Below are 7,915 nucleotides of genomic sequence, written 5' to 3'. Positions count from 1 at the left end.
CACGGGGGTAAAATTGAAAAATGTTAAAAAAAAATTTTTTTTGGACTTAGTCATTTTTCGGCGTTTATCAGACTTTCAGATAGGGGAAATGTCAGTGAGCATTCCGATTTCAGTTCCAGAGTGATTCGCCCAATGAGTCCTTGATATTTAGTCTTTTTCATCCAATTTTCTGGATTTTTGAAAATTTCACTTTTTTGTGAAAATTTCCACTAAATGAGGGAATAATATGTGTGAGGGTACCCCAGGAGAGTTCCAAATGTGTGTGGGTAGAATATATGTCCCACGGGGGTAAAATTGAAAAAAGTTGAAAAAAAATTTTTTTTGGACTTAGTCATTTTTCCGGCGTTTATCAGACTTTCAGAGAGGGGAAATGTCAGTGAGCATTCCGATTTCAGTTCCAGAACGATTCGCCTAATGAGTCCTTGATATTTAGTCGTTTTCAGCCGAATTTCTGGATTTTTGAAAATTTCACTTTTTTGTGAAAATATCCACTAAATGAGGGAATAATATGTGTGAGGGTACCCCAGGAGAGTTCCAAATGTGTGTGGGTAGAATATATATCCCACGGGGGTAAAATTGAAAAAAGTTGAAAAAAAATGTTTTTTGGACTGTCATTTTTCCGGCGTTTATCAGACTTTCAGATAGGGGAAATGTCAGCGAGCATTCCGATTTCAGTTCCAGAGCGATTCGCCTAATGAGTCCTTGATATTTAGTCGTTTTCAGCCGAATTTCTGGATTTTTGAAAATTTCACTTTTTTGTGAAAATATCCACTAAATGAGGGAATAATATGTGTGAGGGTACCCCAGGAGAGTTCCAAATATGTGTGGGTAGAATATATATCCCACGGGGGTAAAATTGAAAAAAGTTGAAAAATTTTTTTTTTTGGACTTAGTCATTTTTCCGGCATTTGTCAGACTTTTAGATTGGGGAAATGTCAGTGAGCATTCCGATTTCAGTTCCAGAGCGATTCGCCCAATGAGTCATTGATATTTAGTCTTTTTCAGCCAATTTTCTGGATTTTTGAAAATTTCACTTTTTTTGTGAAAATATCCACTAAATGAGGGAATAATATGTGTGAGGGTACCCCAGGAGAGTTCCAAATGTGTGCGGGTAGAATATATATCCCACGGGGGTAAAATTGAAAAAAGTTTAAAAAAATTTATTTTTGGACTTAGTCATTTTTCCGGCGTTTGTCAGACTTTCAGATAGGGGAAATGTCAGTGAGCATTCCGATTTCAGTTCCAGAGCGATTCGCCCAATGAGTCCTTGATATTTAGTCTTTTTCAGCCAATTTTCTGGATTTTTGAAAATTTCACTTTTTTGTGAAAATATCCACTAAATGAGGGAATAATATGTGTGAGGGTCCCCAGGAGAGTTCCAAATGTGTGTGGGTAGAATATATGTCCCACGGGGGTAAAATTGAAAAAAGTTGAAAAAAAATTTTTTTTGGACTTAGTCATTTTTCCGGCGTTTGTCAGACTTTCAGATTGGGGAAATGTCAGTGAGCGTTCCGATTTCAGTTCCAGAGCGATTCGCCCAATGAGTCCTTGATATTTAGTCTTTTTCAGCCAATTTTCTGGATTTTTGAAAATTTCACTTTTTTGTGAAAATATCAACTAAATGAGGGAATAGTATGTGTGAGGGTACCCCAGGAGACTTCCAAATGTGTGTGGGTAGAATACATATCCCACGGGGGTAAAATTGAAAAAAGTAAAAAAAAATTTTTTTTTTGACTTAGTCATTTTTCCGGCGTTTATCAGACTTTCAGATAGGGGAAATGTCAGTGAGCATTCCGATTTCAGTTCCAGAACGATTCGCCTAATGAGTCCTTGATATTTAGTCGTTTTCAGCCGAATTTCTGGATTTTTGAAAATTTCACTTTTTTGTGAAAATATCCACTAAATGAGGGAATAATATGTGTGAGGGTACCCCAGGAGAGTTCCAAATGTGTGTGGGTAGAATATATATCCCACGGGGGTAAAATAGAAAAAAGTTTAAAAAAATTTTTTTTTGGACTTAGTCATTTTTCCGGCGTTTATCAGACTTTCAGATAGGGGAAATGTCAGTGAGCGTTCCGATTTCAGTTACAGAGCGATTCGCCCAATGAGTCCTTGATATTTAGTCTATTTCAGCCAATTTTCTGGATTTTTGAAAATTTCACTTTTTTGTGAAAATATAAACTAAATGAGAGAATAATATGTGTGATGGTACCCCAGGAGAGTTCCAAATGTGTGTGGGTAGAATATATATCCCACGGGGGTAAAATTGAAAAAAGTTGAAAAATTTTTTTTTTTGGACTTAGTCATTTTTCCGGCATTTGTCAGACTTTTAGATTGGGGAAATGTCAGTGAGCATTCCGATTTCAGTTCCAGAGCGATTCGCCCAATGAGTCATTGATATTTAGTCTTTTTCAGCCAATTTTCTGGATTTTTGAAAATTTCACTTTTTTTGTGAAAATATCCACTAAATGAGGGAATAATATGTGTGAGGGTACCCCAGGAGAGTTCCAAATGTGTGCGGGTAGAATATATATCCCACGGGGGTAAAATTGAAAAAAGTTTAAAAAAATTTATTTTTGGTCTTAGTCATTTTTCCGGCGTTTGTCAGACTTTCAGATAGGGGAAATGTCAGTGAGCATTCCGATTTCAGTTCCAGAGCGATTCGCCCAATGAGTCCTTGATATTTAGTCTTTTTCAGCCAATTTTCTGGATTTTTGAAAATTTCACTTTTTTGTGAAAATATCCACTAAATGAGGGAATAATATGTGTGAGGGTCCCCAGGAGAGTTCCAAATGTGTGTGGGTAGAATATATGTCCCACGGGGGTAAAATTGAAAAAAGTTGAAAAAAAATTTTTTTTGGACTTAGTCATTTTTCCGGCGTTTGTCAGACTTTCAGATAGGGGAAATGTCAGTGAGCGTTCCGATTTCAGTTCCAGAGCGATTCGCCCAATGAGTCCTTGATATTTAGTCTTTTTCAGCCAATTTTCTGGATTTTTGAAACTTTCACTTTTTTGTGAAAATATCCACTAAATGAGGGAATAGTATGTGTGAGGGTACCCCAGGAGACTTCCAAATGTGTGTGGGTAGAATACATATCCCACGGGGGTAAAATTGAAAAAAGTAAAAAAAAATTTTTTTTTGGACTTAGTCATTTTTCGGCGTTTATCGGACTTTCATATAGGGGAAATGTCAGTGAGCATTCCGATTTCAGTTCCAGAGCGATTCGCCCAATGAGTCCTTGATATTTATTCTTTTTCAGCCAATTTTCTGGATTTTTGAAAATTTCACTTTTTTGTGAAAATATCCACTAAATGAGGGAATAATATGTGTGAGGGTACCCCAGGAGAGTTCCAAATGTGTGTGGGTAGAATATATATCCCACGGGGGTAAAATTGAAAAAAGTTGAAAAAAAATGTTTTTTGGACTGTCATTTTTCCGGCGTTTATCAGACTTTCAGATAGGGGAAATGTCAGCGAGCATTCCGATTTCAGTTCCAGAGCGATTCGCCCAATGAGTCCTTGATATTTAGTCTTTTTCAGCCAATTTTCTGGATTTTTGAAAATTTCACTTTTTTGTGAAAATATCCACTAAATGAGGGAATAATATGTGTGAGGGTACCCCAGGAGAGTTCCAAATGTGTGTGGGTAGAATATATATCCCACGGGGGTAAAATTGAAAAAAGTTGAAAAAAAATGTTTTTTGGACTTAGTCATTTTTCCGGCGTTTATCAGACTTTCAGATAGGGGAAATGTCAGTGAGCATTCCGATTTCAGTTCCAGAGCGATTCGCCCAATGAGTCCTTGATATTTAGTCTTTTTCAGCCAATTTTCTGGATTTTTGAAAATTTCACTTTTTTGTGAAAATATCCACTAAATGAGGGAATAATATGTGTGAGGGTACCCCAGGAGAGTTCCAAATGTGTGTGGGTAGAATATATATCCCACGGGGGTAAAATTGAAAAAAGTTGAAAAAAAATGTTTTTTGGACTGTCATTTTTCCGGCGTTTATCAGACTTTCAGATAGGGGAAATGTCAGCGAGCATTCCGATTTCAGTTCCAGAGCGATTCGCCTAATGAGTCCTTGATATTTAGTCGTTTTCAGCCGAATTTCTGGATTTTTGAAAATTTCACTTTTTTGTGAAAATATCCACTAAATGAGGGAATAATATGTGTGAGGGTACCCCAGGAGAGTTCCAAATGTGTGTGGGTAGAATATATATCCCACGGGGGTAAAATTGAAAAAAGTTGAAAAAAAATGTTTTTTGGACTGTCATTTTTCCGGCGTTTATCAGACTTTCAGATAGGGGAAATGTCAGCGAGCATTCCGATTTCAGTTCCAGAGCGATTCGCCTAATGAGTCCTTGATATTTAGTCGTTTTCAGCCGAATTTCTGGATTTTTGAAAATTTCACTTTTTTGTGAAAATATCCACTAAATGAGGGAATAATATGTGTGAGGGTACCCCAGGAGAGTTCCAAATATGTGTGGGTAGAATATATATCCCACGGGGATAAAATTGAAAAAAGTTGAAAAATTTTTTTTTTTGGACTTAGTCATTTTTCCGGCATTTGTCAGACTTTTAGATTGGGGAAATGTCAGTGAGCATTCCGATTTCAGTTCCAGAGCGATTCGCCCAATGAGTCATTGATATTTAGTCTTTTTCAGCCAATTTTCTGGATTTTTGAAAATTTCACTTTTTTTGTGAAAATATCCACTAAATGAGGGAATAATATGTGTGAGGGTACCCCAGGAGAGTTCCAAATGTGTGTGGGTAGAATATATATCCCACGGGGGTAAAATAGAAAAAAGTTTAAAAAAATTTTTTTTTGGACTTAGTCATTTTTCCGGCATTTATCAGACTTTCAGATAGGGGAAATGTCAGTGAGCGTTCCGATTTCAGTTCCAGAGCGATTCGCCCAATGAGTCCTTGATATTTAGTCTATTTCAGCCAATTTTCTGGATTTTTGAAAATTTCACTTTTTTGTGAAAATATAAACTAAATGAGAGAATAATATGTGTGATGGTACCCCAGAAGAGTTCCAAATGTGTGTGGGTAGAATATATATCCCACGGGGGTAAAATTGAAAAAAGTTGAAAAAAAATTTTTTTTGGACTTAGTCATTTTTCCGGCGTTTGTCACACTTTCAGATTGGGAAAATGTCAGTGAGCGTTCCGATTTCAGTTCCAGAGCGATTCGCCCAATGAGTCCTTGATATTTAGTCTTTTTCAGCCAATTTTCTGGATTTTTGAAACTTTCACTTTTTTGTGAAAATATCCACTAAATGAGGGAATAGTATGTGTGAGGGTACCCCAGGAGACTTCCAACTGTGTGTGGGTAGAATACATATCCCACGGGGGTAAAATTGAAAAAAGTAAAAAAAAATTTTTTTTTGGACTTAGTCATTTTTCGGCGTTTATCGGACTTTCATATAGGGGAAATGTCAGTGAGCATTCCGATTTCAGTTCCAGAGCGATTCTCCCAATGAGTCCTTGATATTTAGTCTATTTCAGCCAATTTTCTGGATTTTTGAAAATTTCACTTTTTTGTGAAAATATAAACTAAATGAGAGAATAATATGTGTGATGGTACCCCAGGAGAGTTCCAAATGTGTGTGGGTAGAATATATATCCCACGGGGGTAAAATTGAAAAAAGTTGAAAAAAAATGTTTTTTGGACTTAGTCATTTTTCCGGCGTTTATCAGACTTTCAGATAGGGGAAATGTCAGTGAGCATTCCGATTTCAGTTCCAGAGCGATTCGCCCAATGAGTCCTTGATATTTAGTCTTTTTCAGCCAATTTTCTGGATTTTTGAAAATTTCACTTTTTTGTGAAAATATCCACTAAATGAGGGAATAATATGTGTGAGGGTACCCCAGGAGAGTTCCAAATGTGTGTGGGTAGAATATATATCCCACGGGGGTAAAATTGAAAAAAGTTGAAAAAAAATGTTTTTTGGACTGTCATTTTTCCGGCGTTTATCAGACTTTCAGATAGGGGAAATGTCAGCGAGCATTCCGATTTCAGTTCCAGAGCGATTCGCCTAATGAGTCCTTGATATTTAGTCGTTTTCAGCCGAATTTCTGGATTTTTGAAAATTTCACTTTTTTGTGAAAATATCCACTAAATGAGGGAATAATATGTGTGAGGGTACCCCAGGAGAGTTCCAAATGTGTGTGGGTAGAATATATATCCCACGGGGGTAAAATTGAAAAAAGTTGAAAAAAAATGTTTTTTGGACTGTCATTTTTCCGGCGTTTATCAGACTTTCAGATAGGGGAAATGTCAGCGAGCATTCCGATTTCAGTTCCAGAGCGATTCGCCTAATGAGTCCTTGATATTTAGTCGTTTTCAGCCGAATTTCTGGATTTTTGAAAATTTCACTTTTTTTGTGAAAATATCCACTAAATGAGGGAATAATATGTGTGAGGGTACCCCAGGAGAGTTCCAAATGTGTGTGGGTAGAATATATATCCCACGGGGGGAAAATAGAAAAAAATTTAAAAAAATTTTTTTTTGGACTTAGTCATTTTTCCGGCATTTATCAGACTTTCAGATAGGGGAAATGTCAGTGAGCGTTCCGATTTCAGTTCCAGAGCGATTCGCCCAATGAGTCCTTGATATTTAGTCTATTTCAGCCAATTTTCTGGATTTTTGAAAATTTCACTTTTTTGTGAAAATATAAACTAAATGAGAGAATAATATGTGTGATGGTACCCCAGAAGAGTTCCAAATGTGTGTGGGTAGAATATATATCCCACGGGGGTAAAATTGAAAAAAGTTGAAAAAAAATTTTTTTTGGACTTAGTCATTTTTCCGGCGTTTGTCACACTTTCAGATTGGGAAAATGTCAGTGAGCGTTCCGATTTCAGTTCCAGAGCGATTCGCCCAATGAGTCCTTGATATTTAGTCTTTTTCAGCCAATTTTCTGGATTTTTGAAACTTTCACTTTTTTGTGAAAATATCCACTAAATGAGGGAATAGTATGTGTGAGGGTACCCCAGGAGACTTCCAAATGTGTGTGGGTAGAATACATATCCCACGGGGGTAAAATTGAAAAAAGTAAAAAAAAATTTTTTTTTGGACTTAGTCATTTTTCGGCGTTTATCGGACTTTCATATAGGGGAAATGTCAGTGAGCATTCCGATTTCAGTTCCAGAGCGATTCTCCCAATGAGTCCTTGATATTTAGTCTATTTCAGCCAATTTTCTGGATTTTTGAAAATTTCACTTTTTTGTGAAAATATAAACTAAATGAGAGAATAATATGTGTGATGGTACCCCAGGAGAGTTCCAAATGTGTGTGGGTAGAATATATATCCCACGGGGGTAAAATTGAAAAAAGTTGAAAAAAAATGTTTTTTGGACTTAGTCATTTTTCCGGCGTTTATCAGACTTTCAGATAGGGGAAATGTCAGTGAGCATTCCGATTTCAGTTCCAGAGCGATTCGCCCAATGAGTCCTTGATATTTAGTCGTTTTCAGCCAATTTTCTGGATTTTTGAAAATTTCACTTTTATGTGAAAATATCCACTAAATGAGGGAATAATATGTGTGAGGGTACCCCAGGAGAGTTCCAAATATGTGTGGGTAGAATATATATCCCACGGGGGTAAAATTGAAAAAAGTTGAAAAAAAATGTTTTTTGGACTTAGTCATTTTTCCGGCGTTTATCAGACTTTCAGATAGGGGAAATGTCAGTGAGCATTCCGATTTCAGTTCCAGAGCGATTCGCCCAATGAGTCCTTGATATTTAGTCTTTTTCAGCCAATTTTCTGGATTTTTGAAAATTTCACTTTTTTGTGAAAATATCCACTAAATGAGGGAATAATATGTGTGAGGGTACCCCAGGAGAGTTCCAAATGTGTGTGGGTAGAATATATATCCCACGGGGGTAAAATAGAAAAAAGTTTAAAAAAA

Source organism: Phyllobates terribilis, unplaced genomic scaffold (assembly GCF_046119375.1).
Source record: "Phyllobates terribilis strain yellow unplaced genomic scaffold, ASM4611937v1 Scaffold_2__4_contigs__length_985480577, whole genome shotgun sequence".
In the NCBI taxonomy this organism is placed as follows: domain Eukaryota; kingdom Metazoa; phylum Chordata; class Amphibia; order Anura; family Dendrobatidae; genus Phyllobates; species Phyllobates terribilis.
Note: the sequence above shows the minus strand (reverse complement) of the source record.